The sequence below is a fragment of the Hordeum vulgare genome, chromosome 7H, assembly GCF_904849725.1.
Source record: "Hordeum vulgare subsp. vulgare chromosome 7H, MorexV3_pseudomolecules_assembly, whole genome shotgun sequence".
Taxonomy (NCBI): domain Eukaryota; kingdom Viridiplantae; phylum Streptophyta; class Magnoliopsida; order Poales; family Poaceae; genus Hordeum; species Hordeum vulgare.
This window is the reverse complement of record NC_058524.1, coordinates 590,350,368-590,377,996: the sequence shown is the minus strand read 5'-3', so window position 1 is coordinate 590,377,996 and position 27,629 is coordinate 590,350,368. Positions and strand designations below refer to the sequence as shown.

At 43.2% G+C, this 27,629-nt stretch overlaps 9 non-coding genes across 9 annotated transcripts; all 9 read left to right on the top strand.

The window, feature by feature from the left end:
• The first annotated feature begins 11,871 nt into the window (after nucleotides 1–11,871).
• Nucleotides 11,872–11,991, top strand: LOC123414538. Its single transcript, XR_006614474.1, has one exon. It is a non-coding gene; the product is annotated as a small nucleolar RNA snoR111 (small nucleolar RNA).
• A 68-nt stretch (nucleotides 11,992–12,059) lies between these two features.
• On the top strand, nucleotides 12,060–12,215 carry LOC123414550. The gene has a single exon (XR_006614486.1). It is a non-coding gene; the product is annotated as a small nucleolar RNA snoR134 (small nucleolar RNA).
• Nucleotides 12,216–12,271: 56 nt separating this feature from the next.
• Nucleotides 12,272–12,356, top strand: LOC123414545. Its single transcript, XR_006614481.1, has one exon. It is a non-coding gene; the product is annotated as a small nucleolar RNA U36a (small nucleolar RNA).
• A 65-nt stretch (nucleotides 12,357–12,421) lies between these two features.
• On the top strand, nucleotides 12,422–12,516 carry LOC123414387. The gene has a single exon (XR_006614361.1). It is a non-coding gene; the product is annotated as a small nucleolar RNA Z223 (small nucleolar RNA).
• A 194-nt stretch (nucleotides 12,517–12,710) lies between these two features.
• LOC123414526 lies at nucleotides 12,711–12,816 on the top strand. Its single transcript, XR_006614463.1, has one exon. It is a non-coding gene; the product is annotated as a small nucleolar RNA snoR97 (small nucleolar RNA).
• Nucleotides 12,817–15,205: 2,389 nt separating this feature from the next.
• On the top strand, nucleotides 15,206–15,325 carry LOC123414537. The gene has a single exon (XR_006614473.1). It is a non-coding gene; the product is annotated as a small nucleolar RNA snoR111 (small nucleolar RNA).
• A 36-nt stretch (nucleotides 15,326–15,361) lies between these two features.
• On the top strand, nucleotides 15,362–15,517 carry LOC123414552. Its single transcript, XR_006614487.1, has one exon. It is a non-coding gene; the product is annotated as a small nucleolar RNA snoR134 (small nucleolar RNA).
• A 53-nt stretch (nucleotides 15,518–15,570) lies between these two features.
• Nucleotides 15,571–15,655, top strand: LOC123414544. The gene has a single exon (XR_006614480.1). It is a non-coding gene; the product is annotated as a small nucleolar RNA U36a (small nucleolar RNA).
• Nucleotides 15,656–15,979: 324 nt separating this feature from the next.
• LOC123414527 lies at nucleotides 15,980–16,085 on the top strand. The gene has a single exon (XR_006614464.1). It is a non-coding gene; the product is annotated as a small nucleolar RNA snoR97 (small nucleolar RNA).
• The last annotated feature ends 11,544 nt before the right edge of the window (nucleotides 16,086–27,629 follow it).

Here is a 27,629-nt window from a genome sequence, read left to right as displayed (position 1 = left end):
TGGAATTGCGCAAAATAGAGGACTCAGACTTGCTCCTTTTCCAGTCCAGAATTCCAGCTGCCGGTATTCTCCCTCTTCAAATAAACCTTGCAAAATAAGAGAGAAAGGGCACAAGTATGGTTCCACAAAGTATAATAACAGTCCATAAAGCGATAAATATCAACATGAAAGCATGATGCAAAATGGACGTATCAACCGGCGAGAATTGCGCGGCACTAGAGAGGCTAGCAATGGTGGAAGGTGAAAGTGCATCTATACCATGGACTCACATTAGTCATGACGAACTCACATACTTGTTGCGAAAGTTTTTGTATTAGTAATCAAAACAAAGTGATAAACGCATACTCCGAGTGGAAGGGTTGGTAGGTGTAAACCATCGCGCGACCCCGACCTCAACACAAAGGATAACAATCAATAGATCAATTATGCTCTGACTTCCTAACATAGCGGTTCACCATACGTGCATGCTACATGAATCACTAACTCCAACACAAGTATCTCTAGATTCACAACACCCTACTAACATAACTCTTAATATTACCGAATCCATGTCTCAAAACTAATTGAGAGGAATCGAAACTTCTCTTTCTACTCAATGCATATGAAGATGGAGGTTTTTGCATCCTCTTTGGGTACCTAGCACATTTGGGACTACTTTGATAGCATAAGTCAACTACCAAATCACGCACCGCCGTGCTCTAAAGATATAAGTGAAGCACAAGAGCAAAAGTATCTAGCTCAAAAGATATAAGTGAAGCACTAGAGCAAAAGTATCTAGCTCAAAAGATATAAGTGAAGCACTAGAGCAAAAGTATCTAGCTCAAAAGATATAAGTGAAGCACTATGAGCATTCTAGCAAGATCACGATGAGTGCATGTCTCTCTCTCTCAAAAAGGTGTGCAACAAGGATGATTGTGACACAACAAAAAGAAAAGACTCTTATGATACAAGACGCTCCAAGCAAAACACATATCATGTGGTGAATAAAAATATAGCTCCAAGTAACGTTACCGATGGATTGAAGACGAAAGAGGGGATGCCTTCCCGGGGTATAGCGACCAGACCTCAATCAGTCCAGTCTCTATGCATCTGTGTCATCCCTGGATCGGTATGCTGACACGCACAGTACTTCGATGTGTATTATAACAGAGTAGCAATCACACACATATTACAACGAATGCCTCAAAGAGAACTTATTACAATAATATGGCCTAAGGCCATCTAAATATGATAACAACAGAAGGCTTGGAAGATAAAGTAGGTCCATCAACTCCAACGGCATAGCTGAGTGCAAAACAACGACCTATGGCGCTTACTCGATATCTGAAAAGTCTGCAACATGAACGTTGCAGCCCGAAGCGGGTCAGCACATGGAATATGCTGGCAAGGTAACACATAGAGAGTGAACGGAAATAAATGCTATATCTACATGCATATTTGGCTGGTGGAAAGCTCTATGGTTAACAGTTTTGCATAAAGCCAAATTTCTTCCTATATTAGTGGAACAAAGTTTATTTAACTACGTTGTTAGTTATTAAACAATGAGAAGGTTCCTCCAACTCAAACCCAAAAATAATCATCATTAACCCGCAAATTAATTTAGAGTGTTGAGATACACACGAAAATCTAAGAACCAGATACTCAAGATGTCCATAACCGGGGACACGGCTAATCATGATTAGTTTGTACACTCTGCAGAGGTTGTGCACTTTTGCCACAAGACTCGAAATACATCCATGGTCGGAGATTCGAGACACAGTCTTTCTGAAGCATTAACTCTCTACTTCTGGGTATACCGTACCACCTATACCCTCTACATCTGCTAGTCTACCACTTCGAGAGCTTCACAAAACTTACTCAACTATGCTAGAGCCCATAATAGCTTGCGGCTGCACACATAAGTTTCGGGTATGAATAGTCTTATGATCCCTTTGAAGCTGGGTGGCGGACCTTAGGATGATCACACGGTTCCCCCGGGATATCCTGACACCCACTGGGGATTCCAGGGTGCCTCAAGCAATCCACCCAGACGTGTATTTAAGTAGCAACCTTAAGTTAACCTTTAATTAACAATACTCACATCTTTCATGGAAATCACTCACCCAATAACGTCTACGAGCATAGCAAAGCAATAATAGCATAACGTAGAAGTAACTCCCAAAGTTTAATAGTAACCAGGTAATAGGTTCTACCTCAGTATCTACTTCCCAATACCCACATGTTAATTAGATCCTAACCATGCAATGTGTGAGGGTGGATCTAATGAAATAAAACTGGGTAATAAGGGATGTGATCAAAGTGTTACTTACCTTGCTGATGATCCGCAAAACCTAGGGACTCGTAGTAGCACGCTTCACAATCCAGGTATTCTATCGCAACAAACAATAGCACACATAAGCAACAATATAGATGCATGGGTAAAATCAAATAAGATCTAACCAGAAAGTTCAAGTAAAGAACTCCGGTTTGCAAAAAGAATCAAATCAAACGGATCAACGAAACTCAAACTGCGAAAGAAACGAGATTCGCTTACTAATCTGGACTAAAGTCAAAATTTTACTTATAAAAATCTTGTGCAAGTGGATTAATCGGAAAGAGATTTTCGTGACGAAAATCTGTGCATTTGAATCACCTGATTCCGATAAACGAGCGAAAAGTTATACTAAAACGAAATTCGGATCAGGAATCTCGATCGAAATTAATCGCGGAAAAAATCCCCGAAAATAAATCTGACGAACAGACGGAGGAACAAACGTTCGTCGTCTAAAATTAATTAACGAACAGTGTTCACTAAAACGAACGTACGGACGAACGGCGAGCGGCGGCGGCGGCTAGGGTTTGTGCGCGGGGGGGGGGGGGGGGCTTATATAGGCCTCCGAGGTCGGTTCGTTTTTTTCAAAAAAATCGGACGAGATAGAAAATTAAAAAGGAAGTCCATACTAACTCCGATTTCGATGAAACAAATTTTGCCGGACTCCTAAAAATGAGCTCTACAACGTGGACATTTTTAAAAGGCCGAAATAATATTTTTAAAAACACATATTTTCGTAAACCCAATAAAATAGCAAATAAAATTAAAAATATATATTATTTGGCTTTAATATTTCCTCTCAAATATTTATAAAATTTGGGAAAGTCATTTTATCCCCTCTCTCATATTTTTATATATGAAATATTTGAAGAGAAAAATAATTAAAAACCAATGATCCTCTTTTCATTATTTGAGAAAATCCCAATATGAAAATAAATAAATTCCCAACTCTCTCCAAGGGTCCTTGAGTTGCTTAGAATTTTTAGGATCAGCAATTATGCAAATAAAATATGATATGCAAGAGGCTCTAACGCAATAACATTCCAAATTGGAAATTTGGGATGTTACACGGGGCATCCCCAAGTTTAGGCTTTTTGGTGTCCTTGAATTTGGCTTGGGATGCCTTGCGCATCCCCAAGCTTGAGCTCTTTCCACTCCTTATCTATTTGTCCATGAGAACATCACCTAAAACTTGAAAACTTCACAACAGAACACTTAAACAAAAACTTGTGATAACATTAGTACAAGAAAACAAACTACCACTTCTTTTGGTACTGTAGCAAACTTGAATTCCATCTATATTGATGATGGGCTAATGTATTCTCACTTTTCCATGGCTAGTACCCCCGATACTAACCATAGTTTCATCAAAACAAGCAACCAACTCAACAAAAACAGAATCTGTCAAAAACAAATTGGTCTGTAGCAATCTGTATACTTTGTATACTTCTATTACCTCAAAAAATCTGAAACTTTATGAAGGCCTAGGCAAAAAGTATATCAATCAGCAGGAAAAAGAATCAACTCAAAAGCTCTTTCTGAATAAATATGAAAAATCATCTCGTGAGCGAAAAATTTCTGTCTTTTTTCAGCAGGATCAAACAACCATTACCAAGACTAGTCATCAAGGCTTTGCTTGGCTCAAACACAAAAAGGAACTCAAAAAACACAATCACAACAGAATTATGAAAGTGTGGACGCAACAAAACAGAAATAAAAAATAAATTCATTGGGTTGTCTCCCAACAAGCGCTATTGTTTAACGCCCTTAGCTAGGCATTGATAATTCAATGATGCTCACACAAAAGTCAAGAATTGAAGCACAACAAGAGCATCATAAAGCATGTGAAGATCACATCTAAGTCTAACATACTTCCTATGCATAGGCATTTTATAGGAAAACATATTGTCAAGACAACCAATAGTCACCATATGCAAGGAAGAAGAAAGAGACAATAGCAATCTCCACATAACGAGAGGTAATTGGGTAACATGAAAGTTTCTACCACGATAAGAAAAATCATTACCCCAATCATGATCATTGCAACAAGTAGTGGACATAGCAAAACTAGCATCCCCAAGCTTAGGGTTTTGCATATTTTTAGCATGATTCACACTAATAGGATTTATAGTGAAACCATTGCAATCATGCTTTTCATTCAAGGAGCCCTCGTGAATCACTTCATGAATTTCTTCATCACGATTTTCAGATTCACGCATCTCAAGGAAAACTCCATAGAGAAATTCAAGTGCACTCAACTCACTAGCAATAGGTTCAACATAATTGGATCTCTTAAAGAGATTAGCAAGTGGATGAGGATCCATATCAATAGATTTTCAGCAAGCGAAGATGCAAGAAAATTGAAGGCACATGGCAACACAAGCAAACAGAAAGCAAGCGAAAGAAGGGGCAAACAAAAAGGCAAACATAAAAGGCAAACGAAAAAGGCAAATATTTTTGTAAATTTTGTTGTCGAGAAGTGGGGGAGAGGAAAACGAGAGGCAAAAAAAGTAAATGCAAGAGATGAGTCTGCGACACTTATTTGGATGAATTCTTGACTTGATCGTCCCCGGCAACGGCGCTAGAAATTCTTCTGCTGCGGCAACAAAAGTCCTTCCCAGACGCTTAGGAATTCTTCTCGTTACTTCTCTGGTTTGCGTCGGTTTTTCCCTTGAAGAGGAAAGGGTGATGCAACACAGGAGCAGTAAGTATTTCCCTCAGTTTGAGAACCAAGGCATCGATCCAGAGGAGGGCCTCGTCAAGTCCAGAGTACCTGCGCAAACACAAACAAGCTTGCACCAAATTCTTCAAAGGGGTTGTCAATCCCTTCAAGATTGTTTGCAAAGTGAGATCTGAAGGCGAAAAGTGCAGCGAAGTAAAAAGTGTAAGGCTGAAAATATGGTGTGGAGTAGACCGTGGGGGGCATAGTGTTCACTAGAGGCTTCTCTCAAAATAGCAAGTATTATGGTGGGTGAACAAATTACTGTCGAGCAATTGATAGAACCGCGCAAAGTCATGACGATATCTAAGGCAATGATCATACATATAGGCATCACGTCTGAGACAAGTAAACCGATACTTTATGCATCTACTACTATTACTCCACATCAACCGCTATCCAGCATGCATCTAGTGTATTGAGTTCATGACGAATAGAGTAACGCTTTAAGCAAGATGACATGATGTAGAGGGATAATCTCAAACCAATCATGAAAACCCCATCTTTTTACCCTTGATGGCAACAACATGATGCGTGCCTCGCTACCCCTTCTGTCACTGGGTGAGTTCACCGCACGGTATGAACCCAAAACCAAGCACTTCTCCCATTGCAAGAATTATAGATCTAGTTGGCCAAACAAAACCCACAACTCGAAGAGAGTTACAAGGATATGAAATTATGCATAAGAGAGATCAGAAGAAACTCAAATAAGATTCATAGATAATCTGATCATAAATCCACAATTCATCGGATCTCGACAAACACACCACAAAATAAGATTACATCGGATAGATCTCCATGAAGATCATGGAGAACTTTGTATTGAAGATCCAAGAGAGAGAAGAAGCCATCTAGTTACTAGCTATGGACCTGTAGGTCTATGTTGAACTACTCACGCATCATCGGAGAGGTCATGGTGTTGATGAAGAAGCCCTCCTTGTCCGAATCCCCCCTCCAGCAGGGCACCAGAACGTGCCCCAGATGGGATCTTGCGGAGACAGAAGCTTGCGGCGGCGGAAAAGTACTTTCGATGATCTCTTGATTCTTTTGGGATTTTTAGGGAATATATAGGCGCAACCCCTAGGTCACGGGATGCTCAGGGGGCCCACAAGCCTGGATGGCGCGGCCTCCCCCTGGCCGCGGGGTGGGGGCTTGTGGGGCCCCTGGGGCTCCCCTACCTTGGCTTCCAAGCTCCCCGATCTTCTTCCGTTCCAGAAAAAATCTTTTCGGGGGTTTTGTTCCGTTTGGACTCCGTTTCAAAATATCCTCTGAAAGGGGTCAAAAACATGAAAAAAAAACAGAAACTGGCACTTGACACTGAGTTAATAAGTTAGTCCCAAAAAATATATAAAAGGCATGCAAAACATCCAAAGTTTGACAAGATAATAGCATGAAACCATAAAAAATTATAGATACGTTGGAGACGTATCACTCTTGTGCTGCATCACCCTTTCCTCTTCAAGGGAAAAACCGACGCAAACCAGAGAAGTAGCAAGAAGAATTCCTTGCGCCAAGGAAGGACTTTTGTTACCGTAGCACCCATCATCTACTTATTACTTCCTAATGCCTTCCTCTAGGCCCAAATAATGGTGAAGTTTCATGTAGTCGACGTTCACATAACACCACTAGAGAAAAAGACAACATACATCGCATCAAAATATCGAACGAATACCAAATTCACATGACTACTTATAGCAAGACTTATCCCATGTCCTTAGGAACAAAAGTGACTAGTCACAAAGCATAATTATTTTCATGGCCAGAGAGGTATTGAATAGCATCAAGGATCTGAACATATAATCTTCCATCGAGTAATCCAACTAGCATCAACTACAAAGAGTAATTAACACTACTACAAACCTTACAAGTACCAATTGGAGTCGTGAGATGGAGATTGGTTACAAGAGATGAACTAGGGTTTGGAGATGAGATGGTGCTGATGAAGATGTTGATGGTGACGAGTCCCCTCCGATGAGAGGAGTGTTGGTGATGACGATGGCGACGATTTCCCCCTCCGGGAGGGAAGTTTCCCCGGCACGACGGCCGTGCCGGAGCTCTAGATTGGTTCTGCTCAAGTTCCGCCACGTGGCGGCGACGATTCCTCCCGAAAGCCTCCTCCTATATTTTTCTGGAACTAAACCCTCCTTATAGCAAAAGATGGGAGCCAGAGGGGCAACAGGGGGCCCACAAGCCACCTAGGCGCGGCCAGGGGGTAGGTCGCGCTTGACATGCTTGTCGCCTCCTGGTGGCTCCGCTCTGGTACTTCTTACGTCCAGTATTTTTTATAAATTCTAAAATAATTCCTCGTTGATTTCACGGCTTTTGGAGTTGCGCAGAATAGGTTTCTCAAACTTGCTCCTTTTCCAAACCAGAATTCCAGCTGTTGGCATTCTCCCTCTTCAGTAAACCTTATAAAATAAGAGAGCAAAGGCATAAGTATTGTACCGTGAAGTGTAATAACAGCCCATAATACGATAAAAATAAACATAAAAGCATGATGCAAAATGGACGTATCAGTGCCCCACGCGCGCCTAATTTTTAGGCTACCACCGGAGCGAGCGCTCGACGACGCGCTAAATTTTGGGATGAGCATGCTGTAAACAGAAATTTTGTGTGCGTCGGGTTGAATGCCCGTTGAAGATGCTCTAAGCTTGAGAAATTTAATTTTAAGCATAGCATGTACTACGTGTTTTTATGTACTATTCACACGGAAGCACGCGCTCGTTGAAGCCAAAACGTCGTTCTCCCGATCTGAGTAGGTACAAAGCTTGGTTTCTCTCAGAAATATGGCCAGCGAGAAAGTGAATTGCCCGCGCGTCCGGACGGTGGTCGACAACTCTGGAATCGTATCTTTCTTTACACAAGGGGAGAGTTTTGCGCCTTGTTCATTAAGGAAGAAACCAAACCAAGTTTTGTTAAAAAGAAGGCTAAAAAGAAAGCCGATTTGAAATTGATAAACCTGTCAATCGACCATTAATTACATCGAACAAGATCCAACAGAAAAAATGAAAAGAAAAGAATGAAATGGCCAATACATAGTGTCGTTGAAGCAGCTTAGGTGAAACAAGCATCAAAGACAACAAGACTTCAAAGGTAAACTAACAAAGTACTAGCTTGATGTCCAAGGAATCCTCCAAACGCTAGCGGAACATCAGAGCAAACAAAGTGAAGACTTCATTGGAGGCACAACCTGCGATAGTGAAACACGCCTTCATCCTCACTGAAAGGTTCACACCGCCTTTGTACCATTCTCTTCAACTACAATGAAGACTCCTACCCATTGCCTTGGATCGAAAGGCTTCGCATCGCTGAAAGATGGAACAACCCATCCTAGAACAAGGGTTGGATACGGAATAAGGCACAATTGGAAATTCTCGGCACGACCATGGGGAAAGGAGCCCTATCTCCTCTTCGGCCAAGGCGAAGGCGCCGCCCAGCCGGCAAGCAAGCACACACAGACCAGGCTTCGAACAACCTAGGAATTGTGGAATAACATTGATCTATTTAGATGAAGTACCAAGCCCTAACTCCTTCTCCAATGGCGCCGCACACCCACCAACCACTTTGCAATGGCACTGCTTACCCCTAACTATCGTAAGGCAACACCTTTGAGGAGGACACGATGCACGTGAAGTCCTTGCCCCATGTGTTTAGCGGACAAGGGTTTTCACCCAGGCAACAGAGTGGGAGGAAGGGGGTTGCACCTCGACAATGCCTTCAAGAAGGGGAACGACACTAGCAGGTTGCTAGCCATGGATTTCTCCGGTTTGAAATGCACCTCCATTGAATCCTGGAGTACCAGCCACCGACGACTAGACACGACGGGAGTATCACGCTGCAAAGGGAGAGAGACAACCTTTCAATACGGCATGAGCACTAAGGTCGAGCCACCCAGAATGGTGGTGACAGCGCCCGCCGCCACTCACCTCTCGCATGACAAAGGAGGCGGAGCATCAACTGCGTCATCACCACACCACCCGAGGCTACTGCATCGGCGCCCAAAGCCCGCCACATGGAGTTGGAGTAGCCATATCCCATTAATCATTGTCCTTGGGGACCATGGGGGCTTCGCTGGAGGCCTCCTCAAGCGGCGACAAGAAGGGGGGGGGGGAGGGGGAGGAAGGACTAGCGGCTTGCATTTCGACGCCTCCCATGTCGCCTTGTGGAGCTATGCGGGGGCAAAACGAAGCATTTTCACTTCACTCTAAGAGCTCACAATGTCTCTAAGGTAGGACCCACATGACTTGCCTCTAACCAAATGAAAAAGCTCACAATGTATAAATACTTCAACTAGCCTCTAAGGTGGACCGGTAAAAATTAAAAAAAAAGGCTAAATAACATCACATTTATCCAACCAATCATCATTTTTCTCAGCCTTTCTTTGAATGACAAGTGGGACCAATTGATTTGATGTGTTGTTGGAGGCAGCCTCTAAGATTAGAGGCACCTCTAACTTATTTTTGGTTAGAGGCAACTATCATAATATATAGAGGATGCCTCTAAAAAAAGAGGGCTTAGAGGCAGTAAAAATCACACATTGTGGATGCTCTAACTCTCTTGCTTCGATCCGATGCGGGAGACGCTCAAAGGAAACTATCAAGCCGTGTGCATACACAATGATTTGTGTTTGGGTTTGCCTACGTCTCAGTCGACTGAGATTTGGCAAAGTCTCAGTCGACTGAAGTGTCAGGCATGTGGCCCCTTCGATGTATTACTCTGTTTTGCTCGATCAGTAACAGTAGAAAGTAATATCGCTAGTTCGTGATTTCTCCATGTTGGGATGGATCGGTAGTTCCTTTTTTTTCTTGCTATAAGGCCTCATCAAGCTCTTGGCTCATGGGCTAGCACAATTAGCTCCTTTTATTTGTCATATCAATTTTACAACCTTCACTTTCGATCCATTTTCCTGCTTTCCTCATTTTTTTGATTTCTCCTTACATTTCAAAATTTTTTGTACTGTTAATATAAAATGAAAATTGACAAAAAAATATCATACATGCACCAGTTGCATCCATGTTGTACCCTTTGCTGTTGATGGTAGGTTGCGACACATGTAGTTGCAACTTTAGTGTTGGACATGCAATTTCTCCCCCTCGAGTTGCACTCCAAGTGTACCCTTGCACTTGCAGGCGGGTTGCAACACGTGATGTTGCAACTCTAGTGGTGGACATGCAGTTGGCTCCCTCACCGTCGAGTTGTAGTCACATTATACACCTTGTAGTTGAAGGTGAGTTGTGACATGTGCAGTTGCAACTCTAGTGATGGATACGCAACTAGACCCCTCACCCTCGAGTTGCAGTCGCGTTGTATCCCTTGCAGTTGCAGATGGGTTATGACGTATGTAATTGCAACTTTAGTGGTGGACATGCAACTGACCCCTCTCCCTCTAGTTGCAGTCGTGTTGTACCCATTGAGTTGCAAGTGGGTTGCGACATGTGTGGTTGCAACTCTAGTGGTGGACATGCAACTGGCCGACATCCCTCCTCCTCCAGTTGCTCCCGCGGGGTATACGGTTGCAGGCAGGTTATGATGCGTGCAGTTGCATTTCTAGTGGTGGACATGCAACTGGTCGACTTCCCCCTCCAGTTGCACGCGGGTTGCAACGCGTGCAGTTGCAACTCTTGTCGTGAGCACCTAGTCAACAACCCCTCCAATTGCAATCGCATTGTATCCCTTGCGATTGCAGGCAGGTTGCGACACATGCATTTGCATCTCCGGTGGTGGACATACAACTAGGCAACATCCATCCCCTCCAGTTGCAGTCACGTTGTACCCCTTGCAGTTGCACGCATATTACGACAGATGCAATTACAGCTCTAGTGGTGGACATGCAAATAGACAAGCATGCCTCCTACCTCAAGTTACAATCGCGTTGTACTCCTTGTAGTTAGAGACAAACTATAACACATATAATTATATGTTGCTTTATGAACACTCACAGAACTCACGTTACTACAATGAAAAGGACCTTGCAAAAAACATATAGTGAAAGCTAGTGCAATATAAATATATATGTGAATAATAAAAAATAAAAATAAAGAAAAAACAAGAACAAATTATTTAACAATATAAAATAGAAAATAAAAGAAGAAACAACATATAACTAAATAAATAAATGAGGAAACACAAAATACACGAAGAAGAGGGGAAAAAGGGGGAATCAAACATATGCAAAAGGACTAGATGAAAAATGAAAATTAGACAGAAAAAATGGCAGACCAACAAACAAATCAAAAACAAACAGACTTACAATGAAACTGGCTCCAACCACTGAGCAGCCCACAACGGCAAGCAAGAAAAAAGAAGACAAAAAAAAGCAGCGCAAATACGATCTCGTCATACATTGGATGTTCACAAAACACCATCAGGGCATGTCGTAAAGAAGCAAAATAAAATCTAATAATAGGTCGGTCGACTGAGACTTCACTAAAACTCAGTCGACTGATTTTTAACGCTTCAGTTTGTTTTTAGCCACAATTGTACCGTACACCAAATACCACAACAGGCCCACGCTCTCGACCTACACAGGGCCTAATTTTAACACCCCAGCCCACCTCAGCAATCGAAAGAGGCCCGGAAAGCCTCCTCCTCCTCCTCCTAGGTTTTCTCCTTTCCCACGCCGTCCCACGGCCTCTCCTTCCAGTCGCCGACAGGGAGGCTATAAATATACTCCGAAGCGATCCCCCAATCCCACCACTCTCCTAGGGTTCCCAGCAGCCGCCGCCCCCTCCCCCCTCCCCCGTTCATCCCCTACCTCTCGCTCTCGCCCCCTCTCTCGATTTACTTCGTGCTTTTCTCCCCTTGATCTATCCTGCTCATTTGCGTTTTCCTCTCTCGATTCTTGATAAGTTGGCGGCTACCATGCCGTCATCTTCGCGAGGAGGGGATAGATCGACGCGTCAAGAAATCGTTTCAATTGCCATGTCGTCCAGTAGGCAATATGATTGTTGCTTGCGTACACTCTTTTTCTTCTGCTCCGGCCCTTCTTTCTGCTTGGTCTTCTGTAGTTGATGAGTAATTTTCTTGTTCTTGCACGATGCTAACCCCGGGCTTGTCGGACGGATCTCGGTCCGCTGTGATGAAGGGAAGCCCCAATGCTGTGCTAGATCCACACCGCCGTTCAGTGTTGCAGGCCGCGACGCTACGCGTGGATGAGCAGCCTGTGTCAGAGTAACGGATACATTCGCATTGCATCTGTTCTTTTTTGCTCTGTTTTTGTTTCGGATCTTGGATGGTTTTGGTGGCTGTGATTAGAATCTTACCCGCGCTTCTGATTAACTCGTGAAGTACAAGGGAAAACATGGTTGAATTTCTTAATATGAGCCACTGCAAATACCAAATCCCTCTTATTTTCTGCTGTTGATTTTTTGTGTGTTAATAGGTTGATGTGTACATGGCGGTGATGATAAACACTTTTAGCAAACATGCCAGTTCTGCTTCTGAAAATTCATGACTGAAAAGCCTGTTATACCGATCTGAGCCATGATCTGTGAACTTTGTAAACATGCCAGTTCTGCTTCTGAAAATTCACAACTTTATAAAGTATCGTGTTTGCAGGATGAACCTAGACTAGTCTGAGGTTCTTTGATAAAAGGACTGTTCTTTCTTTTTGCTGTTGTTGTATGTTTTATTGCTAGCTCTAGTTTTTCTTGTTGCCGAGTTTAACTATCCTCTCGCAAGTTTTTCTGATTTGTGGAAGAGGCTGAAAATCTCGGGAGAATGTGTGTTGTCATCAGCTTCGTCTCTTGTTCCTACGAGATGGGAGTTAAATAACAGCACGAGATTTCACAAATTTTCGATGCATCCTTGTAAACTTTTACTTAAAAAAGTTGAAATGATTTATACCAGGGATGTGAGTTAAATAACAGCACGAGACTTCACAAATATTCGATGCATCCTTGCAAACTTTTACTTAGAAAAGTTGAAAGGTTTTATATCAGGTGCATCCTGGCAAACAATTTAAAATAATCTGGAGAAACAATTTGGAATATTCTTTGTAGTTGTTACCTGAACACTATTCCCAACCTTAATGAAAGTCAGTCGCAAACACCACAAATGTTTTGCTGCATCCCTTTAATTCAGTAATAAAGTTAAAAATTAAACTGCTGTGAAATGCAGTAACAATGCTAAAAATTTAACTGCAGGAATTATTATGTAATAACGGTAACAGAAATTTCACGTTAATCCAAAAACCGCTTATAACATGCTGTATTCCTCGTCAACTAAACCATTTTCGTGTTTGAATGGTAACGGCAATAACGAAGATATTTGTACTGGGTATCTTTTTTCGCTTGTACGATCAGTTGTGCGTATTGGAGGTCAGGTGTTTTGCGTGATTTGTTTAATATGACTTGTGTAAGTTTCTGTAATATTTGTTTGTTTTATCCCCTTAGCCCTACATGATGAACTAAATATTTTAGCTATGGATTTATGTCCAGATGGAGCTATATTTTTTGTCATAGTTACTCTGATAGGGCTATTATTATGTCACTTCTGATTGAACGTGTTGTCCAATATAATTCTTTTGTTTTTTGGGAGTAACTGATATTGGGAAAATAATATGGCAATGTTGATAAACATATTGCTTGTTTCTCAAAACATTGGCAGTTGCTGCTAATAGCTCTCTCCCTGTTAGGCTGCCAATGCTGCTAATTTCTTCCTTGGATTGGATGTCTGAGGGTTGGTGATTTTCCCCTTTGATAACTTATTTATCTTGAAAAACGTAATTGTACAACAACATATTAAAGTTGCATATTCCCTCCTTTCCGGATTATATGACAAATCTCAAAAAATTTAGATTTCTATTATTGTAGGCTCATTTTTAGTCTAATTAAGTTGAAATGCTTTGAGTTCCTCGTCATATTTAATTCATAGAGTTTAGAAAATGCAAATGAGTGGCCATGAATGCATTGTTTTCTACCTCCTCCATGCAAGACCAATGAGAAGGAGGATGTTACATTTATTGCCTCGGAAATTGAATATGTGAGAAATATTTCATTTGGTTAATTAAAACTAGGATCTCTTCTTACAATTTATCTTGGTTGATGAGATTTGAGATTTAAGGCCTATAAACCGAAAATGAGGGAGTATGTTTTATAATGATTCATGTGTTTCTATTGTTCTTTTGAAAAATCTGTAAATTGTTGTACTTTCAGTCTTTGAAATCACTGTTACAACTTTATACCGTGAATGTGCAAAAGTTGTAAAAGTTAATTGTGTGTATATGAAACAAAGCATCGGCCTTAATGAAAACTGTCAATAGCAAGCGTTACTTACATATGTGTAATTACTGTCTACTTTTGAATTGATGTGCCCGTTTGTGTATGGCTCATCCTTGTGTGTCATGAGCCCATGATTTCGGTTTAAGCCTACCCGGTTGTGAAGCATGAGCCCATTACTCTGTCGGAGACTGCCAAACCTGGCTCCTCCATCTTTGATCACAAACATTGGCATTGATGTGATGATCGGGACGTTGTATATTTGTATTGCCCCCGGCAAGCCCGCCAACACCACCCTTGCCGACCCGTTTGAATCTTCGTCCTTTTGTACAGGTGCCCCGTCCTTCGCTCTGAATGTTTCAGCGTGCGTGTCTAAGGGCGAAGTCTTCCTCCTGAAGCTCTTTGGGGCTGGTGACAGTGATGACGGTGGGGTTGTGAAATTCAGGGAAATTGACCGCAAACCTGGACAAAATGAAGTGGATTCATTGTCAAAATGTGTCTTTGTTGTGTTTGTGCTGATTAATTTTTTTATTTAAACCTGGGATTGAAATCTGTTGCTTGGACCATCCACGGTTAACTTAATTTATTATGTCCGTCCTTGTTGGTTCGACATTATTTAATCTGCCCTGTGCGAGGATTCCGTCTCATTTGCTTCTAGAACCAACTTGTCGTCGTCTCACCACTCATCGGGGACCAAACCCTAGCCGCGTGCCATGGTTGGCACCTTCCAAAACAAATGCAATGCCCCCTCTATCCGCCGTTGTCTTCCTGCCAGCCTTGCTAGTGTGTGCTGTTCGGTGCATCAAGTGTGCGGTGGCAACGTGGAGCCACAAGGCCGTTTGCCGTTGCCGCCATTCCCTTCCCTTTCATCCCCTACAACTCTCCCAATTTCTTGATTTTCTTCATGCTTTTTTTCGTTGATCTATCCTGCTTATTTGCGTTTTCCTCTCTTGATTCTTGATAAGTTGGCGGCCACCATGCCGACATCTTCGCGAAGAGGGGATAGATTGACGTGTCAAGAAATCGTTTCAATTGCCATGTCGTCTAGTAGGCAATATGATTGTTGCTTGTGTACACTTTTTTTGTTTCTCTGTCCCTTTCTTTTGCTTGTTCTTGCACGATGCTAACCCCGGGCTTGTCGGATGGATCTCGGTCCGCTGTGATGAAGGAAAGCCCCAATGCTGTGCTAGATCCACACCGCCGTTCAGTGTTGCAGGCCGCGACGCTACGCGTGGATGAGCAGCCTGTGTCAGAGTAATGGATACATTCGCATGCCATCTCTATTTTTTCACCGTTTTTGTTTCGGATCTTGGATGGTTTGGTGGCGGTGATTAGAATCTTACCCGCGCTTCTGATTAACTCGTGAAGTACAAGGGAAAACATGGTTGAATTTCTTAATATGAGCCACTGCAAATACCAAATCCCTCTTATTTTCTGCTGTTGATTTTTTGTGTGTTAATAAAGCCTGTTATACTGATCTGAGCCATCATGTGTCGACTTTGTAAATCGTACGATTTAGCTGAGTTTCCGATTCTGCAATATTGCGAATTTGTTTGAAGATACAATCATGTTTAGCCCAGCATTTGGGACACCAGGGTCCTGTTCGCAGGATGAACCTAGGCTAGTCTGAGGTTCTTTGATAAAGGATTGTTCTTTCCATTTGCTGTTGATGTATGTTTTATCGCTTGCTCAAGTTTTGCTTGTTGCCGAGTTTAACTATCCTCTCGCAACTTTTTCTGATTTGTGGAAGAGGCTGAAAATCTCGGGAGAGTGTGTGTTGTCATCAGCTTCGTCTCTTGTTCCTACGAGATGGGAGTTAAATAACATCACGAGATTCCACAAATTTTCGATGCATCCTTGCAAACTTTTACTTAAAAAAGTTGGAATGATTTATACCAGGGATGTGAGTTAAATAGCAGCACGAGATTTCACAAATATTCGATGCATCCTTGCAAACTTTTACTTAGAAAAGTTGAAAGGTTTTATATCAGGTGCATCCTGGCAAACAATTTAAAATAATCTGGAGAAACAATTTGGAATATTCTTCTTAAAGATGATACCTGGACACATTCCGAACTTGAATGAAAGTCAGTCACAAACACCACAAATGTTTTGCTGCATCCATTGAATTCAGTAACAAAGGCTAAAAATTGAACTGCTGTGAAATGCAGTTACAACGCTAAAAATTTAACTGCATGAATTATTATGTAATAACAGTAATAGACATTTCACGTTAATCCAAAAACCGCTTGTAACTTGCTGTATTCCTTGTCAACTAAACCCTTTTCGTGTTTGAATGTTTACAGCAATAACGAAGATATTTGTACTGGGTATCTTTTTTCACTTGGTACGATCTTTAATATTTGTTTGTCTTATCCCCTTAGCCCTACATGATGAACTAAATATTTTAGCTATGGATGTATGTCCAGTTGGAGCTATAATTTTTGTCATAGTTACTCTGATAGGGCTATTATTATTATTTCACTTGTGATTGAACATGTAGTCCAATATAATTCTTTTGGTTTTTGGGAGTAACTGATTTGATATTGGGAAAATAATATGGCAATGTTGATAAACATATTGCTTGTTTCTCAAAACATTTGCAGTTGCTGCTAATACCTTTCTCTCTGTTAGGCTGCCAATGCTGCTAATTCCTTCCTTGCATTGGATGTCTGACGGTCGGTTATTTTCCCCTTTGATAACTTTTATCTTGAAAAACGTAATTTTCCAAGAACATATTACAGTCGCATATGTTTAATTATGATTCATGTGTTTCTATTGTTTTTGTGAAATATCTGTAAATTGTTGTACTTTCACTCTTTGAAACCACTGTTACAAGTTTATACTGTTAATGTGCAAAAGTTGTAAAAGTTAATTGTGTTTATATGAAACAAATCAGCGTCCTTAATGAATACTGTCATTAGCAGACGTTACTTACATTAGGTATGTGTATTCGTATGGCGTTGAATTGATGTGTCCGTTTGTCTGGGCTCTTCTCGGTTAACAACTGCTATGGCTCATCCTTGTTGTGTCATGAGCCCATGATTTCGTTTTAATCCTACCCGGTTGTCAAGCATGAGCCCACGGACCATAGGCTTAAATTTTTACATTGGCATTGGCATGATGTGATGATTTGTACTCCCTCCATTCCTAAATATAAGTCTTTTCAGCAATTTCACTAAGGGTCTACATACGGAACAAAATGATTGAATCTATATTCTAAAGTATGTCTATATACATCCGTATGTAGCCCACTAGTGAAATCTTTACAAAAACTTATATTTAGGAACGGAGGGAGTATATTTGTATTGCCCCCGGCAAGCCTGCCAACACCACCCCTACTCCGCCAACACCACCCTCGCCGACTCATTTGATTCTACGTTGTTTTGTAGAGGTGCCCTGTCCTTTGCTCTGAAGATCTCAGCGTGTGTGGCTAAGGGCGAAGTCTTCCTCCTGTGACATTGGTGTCCGTGGGTTTTTTGAAATTCAGGGAAATTAAACGCAAACCTGAACAAAATGAATGACCGGACATGTGAATTCATTGTCAAAACAGTCCTTTTGGCATTCGCGCTGATTCATTTTTCATCTAAATTTGGGATTGAAATGTGTTGCATGTACCATGTCAACATAATTTATGATGTCCGTCCTTCTCGACCTTTTTTTAATCTGCCTTGTGTTGAGGATTCTGTCTCATTTGCTTCCAGAACCAACCTTTCCTCATCTTTCTACTCGTCGGTGACCAAACCCTAGCCACCTGGCATTGTTGGCACCTTTCTAAACCAATTCAAGTCCCCCCTCTATCCCCGTGTTAAGATTTATTACACTAATGTTCCAACCGACGGGCGTCTTTGTCCTCAACCGACGTCTCTCCCGTTCGTCCTGGAACAGGCGTCTCTTGAAAGAGCGTCGCGTCTGGCCGACGGTATATAATCGCTGTAAACAGTAATGAATGATTAAGGAATCAATTTTCCTAAACACGTTATCAGCACCCGTCTACTAGCGAGAGCAAAAAGGCAACAGAGTAGGAAAAGAGTGCTTGCCGTCGGTGAGATGTCTCCTCTCACTTCCTTCTTCCTCCGCCTCATTAGGGAGGACAACCATCGGGAGCGTCGACTTGCTGTTCGCCGTCGTACCGTCGTTCGACGCGGTTGGAACGTTGCTGGACGCGGTAGGCATGCCGTTGGACGCGGCCAAAATGTCGTCGGTGGCTTCACCCAGCGTGGTGACCGTGGCCAGCGCACCGCCACCGGCCTTGGTGTCGTTGCGCATCCCCCCGTCGGCCTTGATCCGTGGCTGCTCGCCGGCCCGGCTGCGTCGATGCTGCGCGCGGATCCATCCTCGCCTCCTCCCCCGCCCAAGGCATGGCTCCCGCCATGGACGCCAACGCCTAGGCGCCTGGCTACGCCCCGGTGCCCATGCGTTCCGAGGTGGATGCGGAGGAGGCCGTCGCGTTCATCTCTACGCCAACCGGCACCTCCAGCGTCGTGCGCCTCGGAGCCGGGATGGAGGCCTCACCACAGCAGGAGGTGGCCACGGATCCGGGCAGTCGCGCGGAACGGCGCTTCGGGCGCCTCTTCGGGCGCGCTGTCGCTGCCGTCGACCGTCGTCCCGGTCGCCACGCCGGCTCGTGGGCTTCGGCGAGTCTCGGCCTTGGCGCCGCTCGTCGGGACCCCGTCGTCGTCGCCTCCTCTTCGGACGAGGAAGGGCCCTCCTGGGGGCGCCGGTGATAGCTGGAATTGTGGAGCGAGTCGGCGGCCCTCACTCCGCCCGCCACCGGCTAGCTCTTCCGTGACCCTGTGGCATGGTGGAGACGGAGAGGCGTGGTGGAGAATGAGAGACGAGGTGAAGAAAGAGATAATGAGAGGTGGTGGTGCGGTTCGTGGCTAATGCCAGATCTGATCTCCCCACTCCTCTTGTTTTTCTTTCTCTTTTCTTTTATCTCCTGCATGCATGTGGTGGCCAACCGAATATGACTTGATTCGGTGGCATATCCCTCTCTCTCTCTCTCACGTAGTGTGCAGGCTAGGCCAAGCACACGTTGTGCTAAAGGCATCAGCCGAAGGCTGTGGTGCCCAGGTGCACGCGTTGCTTGTCCGGCCGCTGTTCTATTTTTCTTTTCCTTATTTCTTTGATCAGTATTAGTTAAGTACTAATTTAGTGTAGACTATATTTAGTACTGATTTAGTACTACTTTTTACACTTAGTTCAGGTCTAGATTTGTTCTAGTGTAAGGTTTGTGTAATTACAAGTGTGTTTATACTATGTAATGACTTGATAATGTAAATAAAGTATCGACTTTCATCGGAAGAATGGCATGTTCCATGTGTTTATCACATATTTTTGAACATGTTTCTTATTACGATTGAGATTAGCTTATCTTTCATCTCAAACTTGCAAATTTTTGAATATTTCTCCCTCGTCTTATTTGAAATCACATGCCTTCAACGTGTATTCCTTATATCAAAATTGTAGCATACACAAGGTAATGGCCATGCAGCCTATTACTGTGAGATCTAAGTGATCTTCAATGTGTTATGTTCACACAATTGAGGTTGAGAAAGTTTTCAAGTTTTACACTTGACTATCGAATTTTTGCATTTTTATTACACAACCATGATGGTTTTTAATTTATCGCCCGTAAATTAATTATCTCTTGCTCCCCATGTAGGCAAAGATGACTGCCAAAGAATTTGATGAGCTTGCCCTCAATGGCCACAACTACCCTACATGGGCTATGGACATCAAGATCAGTCTTGCGTCCCGTGGGATAGCGCGTGCAATCCAGCCCCCGGAGACTCCTCTCCTGGCTGGAGCCGCGCCGCTGACAGAACAACAGAATTATGCTGCCTTATTCATCATAAGGCACCATATTCATCCAGATCTCAAGTCTGAGTATTTACAGGAGGAATCTCCTAGTACTCTGTTTCTGGCCCTCAAAACGAGGTATGAACAGCAGAAGGCAGTGGTCCTGCCTAAAGCACTCCATGATTGGACTCATCTCTGCCTTCAGGATTTCAAGTCCATTGGTGAGTACAATCATGCTGTTCATAAGATATGTTCCAAACTGCACTTTTGTGAGAAGGAACCTACTCAGGGGGAGATGATAGAGAAAACTTTATCTACTATGCTTCCTTCGGATAGGATCCTCCAACAGCAATACCGTGCTCGCAACTACACTGTCTATTCCGAGCTTATTCACATGTTACTTCAGGCTGAAAAGCATGATGAGCTACTCGCTAAGAATGTCTCTCAGCGCCCAGTTGGGGCACAATCTTTACCTGAAGTTCATCTGAATGTCGCGAATAGACAGAAGTTTAATGGTACCTTTCGAGGTAAACATTCCAATCCTGAGCACAAGCACAAGCGCCATGGGAATAGAAAATTCAGAAACATGGGCAAGGGAAAAGGCACTGCAAAGCCAAAGTTTGATAAATCTAAACTTTGCAACAAGTGTGGATACTACTCGCATTCTACTGAAAAGTGCTCAATACCCAAGCATCTGGTCATGCTGTACCAGCAATCTCTGGGACGCAAAGCACCTCAAGGGAAAAGGTTTGAAGCCAACTTCAACCTTCATCCACATGGCAAAAATGAAGTTGGTGCTTCACACGATGTTCCTCCTGGACCGAGCAACGCCATGATTCCTTATCCACTTGAGAACCCTGCTGAAACGGAGGCCATGTTACTTGAGTACACCTCAAACGATGTGTTTGGCGACTTTGACTAGTCCCTCGACCTCCTTAGTGATCTACTTCATTGTGTCCATTTGTGATGATTGTAATAAAAACATAAGTTTGTTGTTGTCTTTGTATCATATTATATTGTATCAACATATTTGATATAATAAGATTGTATTCTATGTATTAACATAAGATTTTCTTATTGAAAATTCTTTCGTTTTTATATAGTTTTTCTACGGGGACAATCCGATGGAAGAGGAATTATGCCTTGTGGACAGTGGTACCACAAACTCCATACTGAGGGAGATAAAATATTTCCAAACTTTGAAAAAGATGAATGGAGATATGTTAACTATTGCTGGACGCGATACAGTGATTGTTGGTACTGGACGTGCCATATTCACTCTCCCAAGTGGTACACAAGTGACGATAGAGGATGCTTTATTGTATCCCGACTCATCACGTACCCTGATCAGTTATCGAGATATCTGTAAGAATGGTTTTCATATTGAAACCCATGAAGACAACAAAGAGGAGTATCTACTCTTTACTAAAGATCACGGATATGGCAAACAGGTACATGAGAAAATTCCTTCTCTATCGTTTGGTTTGTACTATACGTACATCAAACCCGTGGAACATGTTGCATACAAACTAATTTTTCAGAATGTTGACGCATTCCAAACCTGGCATGATCGCTTGGGCCACCCCGGAATCGGGATCATGAGAAAAATTACTAGCAATTCCATTGGTCATAATTTGCTTGAGTCAAAATTTCCTCAATCTTCTGATTTTGTGTGCACATCTTGTGCCATGGGAAAGCTAATTTTGAGGCCCTCGCACCTCAAAATACAAGCTGAACCACTTCAATTCCTTGAACGTATTCAAGGAGACATTTGTGGTCCCATTCAGCCATTATCTGGACCTTTTCGGTATTTCATGGTTCTGATTGTCGCATCTACACGATGGTCACATGTGTGCCTTCTATCCACACAAAACCATGCATTTTCCAAGATAATGAGGCAAGTCATTAAGTTGCAAGCCCATTATCCTGAAAGTGGAATTAAGACAATTCGAATGGACAACGCTGCAGAATTCTCCTCACGTGCCTTCAATGATTATTGCATGGCTTTGGGGATTGAAGTTCAGCACTCTGTTCCATATGTCCATACACAAAATGGTTTGGCTGAAGCATTGATTAAGAGGATTAAACTCATTGCAAGACCTTTGTTGATGAATTGCAACTTGCCAACCTCTTGTTGGGGTCATGCAGTTTTACACGCTGCTGACTTGATACAATTGAGGCCAAGTGCATATCACAGTTCTTCCCCTCTGGAATTGGTATGTGGAAATCCTCCTAGCATTTCCCATCTGCGTAAGTTCGGATGTGCTGCATACATCCCGATCTCACCACCACGACGGACATCCATGGGCCCACACAGAAAGTTGGGGATCTATGTGGGGTACAAATCGCCGTCGATTATCAAGTACCTGGAACCCCTAACTGGGGATCTGTTCACAACCCGTCATGCTGATTGCATATTTAATGAGGAACATTTTCCGACATTAGGGGGAGATTTCAAGTACCAGAAAGAATGCCCGGAAATCGATTGGAATGCTCATGCCATTTCATCCTCTGATCCACGTACCCATGAGACCGAACTTCAAGTTCGGAAGATCATTAATTTGCAACATCTTGCAAATAATCTGCTAGATTCATTTACTGATATGAAAGGTGTTACAAAATCCTTAAATCCGGCCAGAAACGCGCCAGAAAGAGTGGAGGTACCAATAAAAACCACTCGACTCCCTGTTCCTAAAAAGAGGGGGAGTAGTATGGCTTCTGACCTGGAGCTAGCTTCTAGCAAGCAGCAAAGGAAATCGAGGAAAAAAATCCTCGGAGTCAGTAAATGCAGGTCAACTCAACGTTGACAAACACCTGATGGGTAGTTCACACCCAATGGAAGGGCAACCTCCACAACCCAGCTCCAGTGTGCACAAACTGGCTGGAACATTGGAACACCCAGACTCAACCGTATTGGGAAATCACGAAGAGTCTCTAGGGGTGCAGGAAATTTCCATCAACTATGTTGATTCTGGAGAATCATTTGACCGCAAGACTACAACTGTCGACATATATTTTGCTGAAAAGATTGCAGATACCCTTATCACTGATCATGATCCAAGGTCTATCGTCACGTGCCAAAGGCGCTCCGACTGGCCTAAATGGAAGGATGCAGTCCAAGCAGAAATTGCCTCGCTTAACAAAAGGAAGGTATTCACTAAAGCAATACCTACACCTCCCAATGTTTTCCCTGTGGGATTCAAATGGGTTTTCCTCCGAAAATGGAATGAGAACAATGAGGTGGTGAGATATAAAGCAAGGCTCGTAGCACAAGGTTTTACGCAGAAACCCGGCATTGATTTCAATGAGACATACTCTCGAGTAATGAGTGAAACAACTTTCCGATATCTTATATCTATGGCAGTACAAAATCGTCTATCCATGCAGTTGATGGACGTCGTGACCGCATATCTTTACGGGTCACTAGATTCGGACATCTATATGAAGGTTCCTGATGGAATCTCTGTCCCGAATAACAGTGCAAAACGCAACATGTATTGTGTAAAGCTGAATAAGTCATTGTATGGCTTAAAACAGTCGGGACAGATGTGGTACAACCGACTAAGTGAGTTCCTGCTTTAGAAAGGTTACTCCAATAGTGATGATTGCCCATGTGTTTTCATTAAGAAATCCTCTACTGGATTTTGCATCATTTCTGTGTACGTTGATGATCTCAACATCATTGGCAACACACCAGATATTGATGAAGCACGCAATCATCTAAAGATGGAATTTGAGATGAAGGATTTGGGTAAAACCAAATTTTGCTTAGGTATTCAACTTGAGCACCTTCCCTCAGGAATCATGGTACACCAAGCTGCCTATATCCAGAAAATATTGGAGAAATTCAATATGGACAAATCCTATCCATCTAAAACTCCTATGGTGGTTCGATCTCTAGACGTAGAGAACGATCCATTCAGACCGAGGGATGATGGAGAAGAGGTGTTGGGACCTGAAGTTCCATATCCCAGTGCCGTTGGAGCGCTTATGTATCTTGCAAATTGCACAAGACCTGATATTGCATTTGCAGTGAATCTACTTGCTAGACACAGCGCATCTCCCACCAAACGTCATTGGTCTGGAGTGAAGAATATCTTTCGATATCTCGAGGGCACGAAGGATTTAGGCCTATTTTTCTAGTTTCAGAGCAATCTGGACTCTGATATGATTGGATATGCCGATGCCGGTTATTTATCTGCTCCCCATAATGCCAGATCTCAGACCGGTTTTGTGTTCCTACATGGTGGTACAGCTATATCATGGAAGTCTTCAAAACAGACTCTAGTGGCTACATCTACCAATCATTCTGAAATAATTTCATTATTTGAAGCATCATGTGCATGTGTATGGCTTCCCAGAATGATAAACCACATACAACAATCATGTGGAATTGGTTCAATGGAATCACCCACCATTATCTATGAGGATAATGCGGCCTGTGTTGCACAGATGCAAACATGATATATCAAGAGCAATATCACTAAGCATATTTCTCCTAAATGGTCCCCCCCACAATCTTCAGAAAAGCGGGGAAATAAGCATTCTGCAAGTCAAATTATGCGATAACCTTGCTGATTTATTTACTAAGTCTCTACCAAACTCAACATTCCAGAAATATGTTCATGGAATTGGTATGCGATGACTTAGAGACTTGCAGGCAACAAGGGGAGTCTCTCCTTGAGATATCCTTGTTCAATAACATCACATTATGCTATCTCTTTGTGAGTTTATGTTTCAGGTTCTCATCAAGTTTTTATGAAGAACTTTTTGGAGGAGAATCTTTTCAAGATGATAGCCCTACCTGGATGATCGTAAGACGATTCTACATGGTCAAGCGTAGATTAGGGGGAGTGTTAAGATTTATTACACTAATGTAATTAGGGAATCTACTTTTCCCAACCGACGGGCGTCTCTGTCCTCAACCGACGCCTCTCCCGCTCGTCCTGGAACCGTCGTCTCTTCACATAGCGCCGCGTCTGTCCAGGCGGTATATAATCGTTGTAAACAGTAAGGAATGATTAAGGAACCAGTTTTCCTAAACACCACGCACCATCTCCTTGCCGTTGTCTTCTTGCCGGCCTCGCTAGTGTGTTAGTGTTTCGGTGCATCAAGCGCGGTGGCACTAGGAGCACCATGTGCCGCTGCCTTACCTCGACGTCATCGCGCTTCTGAAAATTCATGACTTAAAAGCCTGTTATACTGATCTGAGCCATCTATCATGGTACACCAAGGCATGGCTCCCGCCATGGACGCCAACGCCTAGGCGCCTGGCTACGCCCCGGTGCCCATGCGTTCCGAGGTGGATGCGGAGGAGGCCGTCGCGTTCATCTCTACGCCAACCGGCACCTCCAGCGTCGTGCGCCTCGGAGCCGGGATGGAGGCCTCACCACAGCAGGAGGTGGCCACGGATCCGGGCAGTCGCGCGGAACGGCGCTTCGGGCGCCTCTTCGGGCGCGCTGTCGCTGCCGTCGACCGTCGTCCCGGTCGCCACGCCGGCTCGTGGGCTTCGGCGAGTCTCGGCCTTGGCGCCGCTCGTCGGGACCCCGTCGTCGTCGCCTCCTCTTCGGACGAGGAAGGGCCCTCCTGGGGGCGCCGGTGATAGCTGGAATTGTGGAGCGAGTCGGCGGCCCTCACTCCGCCCGCCACCGGCTAGCTCTTCCGTGACCCTGTGGCATGGTGGAGACGGAGAGGCGTGGTGGAGAATGAGAGACGAGGTGAAGAAAGAGATAATGAGAGGTGGTGGTGCGGTTCGTGGCTAATGCCAGATCTGATCTCCCCACTCCTCTTGTTTTTCTTTCTCTTTTCTTTTATCTCCTGCATGCATGTGGTGGCCAACCGAATATGACTTGATTCGGTGGCATATCCCTCTCTCTCTCTCTCTCACGTAGTGTGCAGGCTAGGCCAAGCACACGTTGTGCTAAAGGCATCAGCCGAAGGCTGTGGTGCCCAAGTGCACGCGTTGCTTGTCCGGCCGCTGTTCTATTTTTCTTTTCCTTATTTCTTTGATCAGTATTAGTTAAGTACTAATTTAGTGTAGACTATATTTAGTACTGATTTAGTACTACTTTTTACACTTAGTTCAGGTCTAGATTTGTTCTAGTGTAAGGTTTGTGTAATTACAAGTGTGTTTATACTATGTAATGACTTGATAATGTAAATAAAGTATCGACTTTCATCGGAAGAATGGCATGTTCCATGTGTTTATCACATATTTTTGAACATGTTTCTTATTACGATTGAGATTAGCTTATCTTTCATCTCAAACTTGCAAATTTTTGAATATTTCTCCCTCGTCTTATTTGAAATCACATGCCTTCAACGTGTATTCCTTATATCAAAATTGTAGCATACACAAGGTAATGGCCATGCAGCCTATTACTGTGAGATCTAAGTGATCTTCAATGTGTTATGTTCACACAATTGAGGTTGAGAAAGTTTTCAAGTTTTACACTTGACTATCGAATTTTTGCATTTTTATTACACAACCATGATGGTTTTTAATTTATCGCCCGTAAATTAATTATCTCTTGCTCCCCATGTAGGCAAAGATGACTGCCAAAGAATTTGATGAGCTTGCCCTCAATGGCCACAACTACCCTACATGGGCTATGGACATCAAGATCAGTCTTGCGTCCCGTGGGATAGCGCGTGCAATCCAGCCCCCGGAGACTCCTCTCCTGGCTGGAGCCGCGCCGCTGACAGAACAACAGAATTATGCTGCCTTATTCATCATAAGGCACCATATTCATCCAGATCTCAAGTCTGAGTATTTACAGGAGGAATCTCCTAGTACTCTGTTTCTGGCCCTCAAAACGAGGTATGAACAGCAGAAGGCAGTGGTCCTGCCTAAAGCACTCCATGATTGGACTCATCTCTGCCTTCAGGATTTCAAGTCCATTGGTGAGTACAATCATGCTGTTCATAAGATATGTTCCAAACTGCACTTTTGTGAGAAGGAACCTACTCAGGGGGAGATGATAGAGAAAACTTTATCTACTATGCTTCCTTCGGATAGGATCCTCCAACAGCAATACCGTGCTCGCAACTACACTGTCTATTCCGAGCTTATTCACATGTTACTTCAGGCTGAAAAGCATGATGAGCTACTCGCTAAGAATGTCTCTCAGCGCCCAGTTGGGGCACAATCTTTACCTGAAGTTCATCTGAATGTCGCGAATAGACAGAAGTTTAATGGTACCTTTCGAGGTAAACATTCCAATCCTGAGCACAAGCACAAGCGCCATGGGAATAGAAAATTCAGAAACATGGGCAAGGGAAAAGGCACTGCAAAGCCAAAGTTTGATAAATCTAAACTTTGCAACAAGTGTGGATACTACTCGCATTCTACTGAAAAGTGCTCAATACCCAAGCATCTGGTCATGCTGTACCAGCAATCTCTGGGACGCAAAGCACCTCAAGGGAAAAGGTTTGAAGCCAACTTCAACCTTCATCCACATGGCAAAAATGAAGTTGGTGCTTCACACGATGTTCCTCCTGGACCGAGCAACGCCATGATTCCTTATCCACTTGAGAACCCTGCTGAAACGGAGGCCATGTTACTTGAGTACACCTC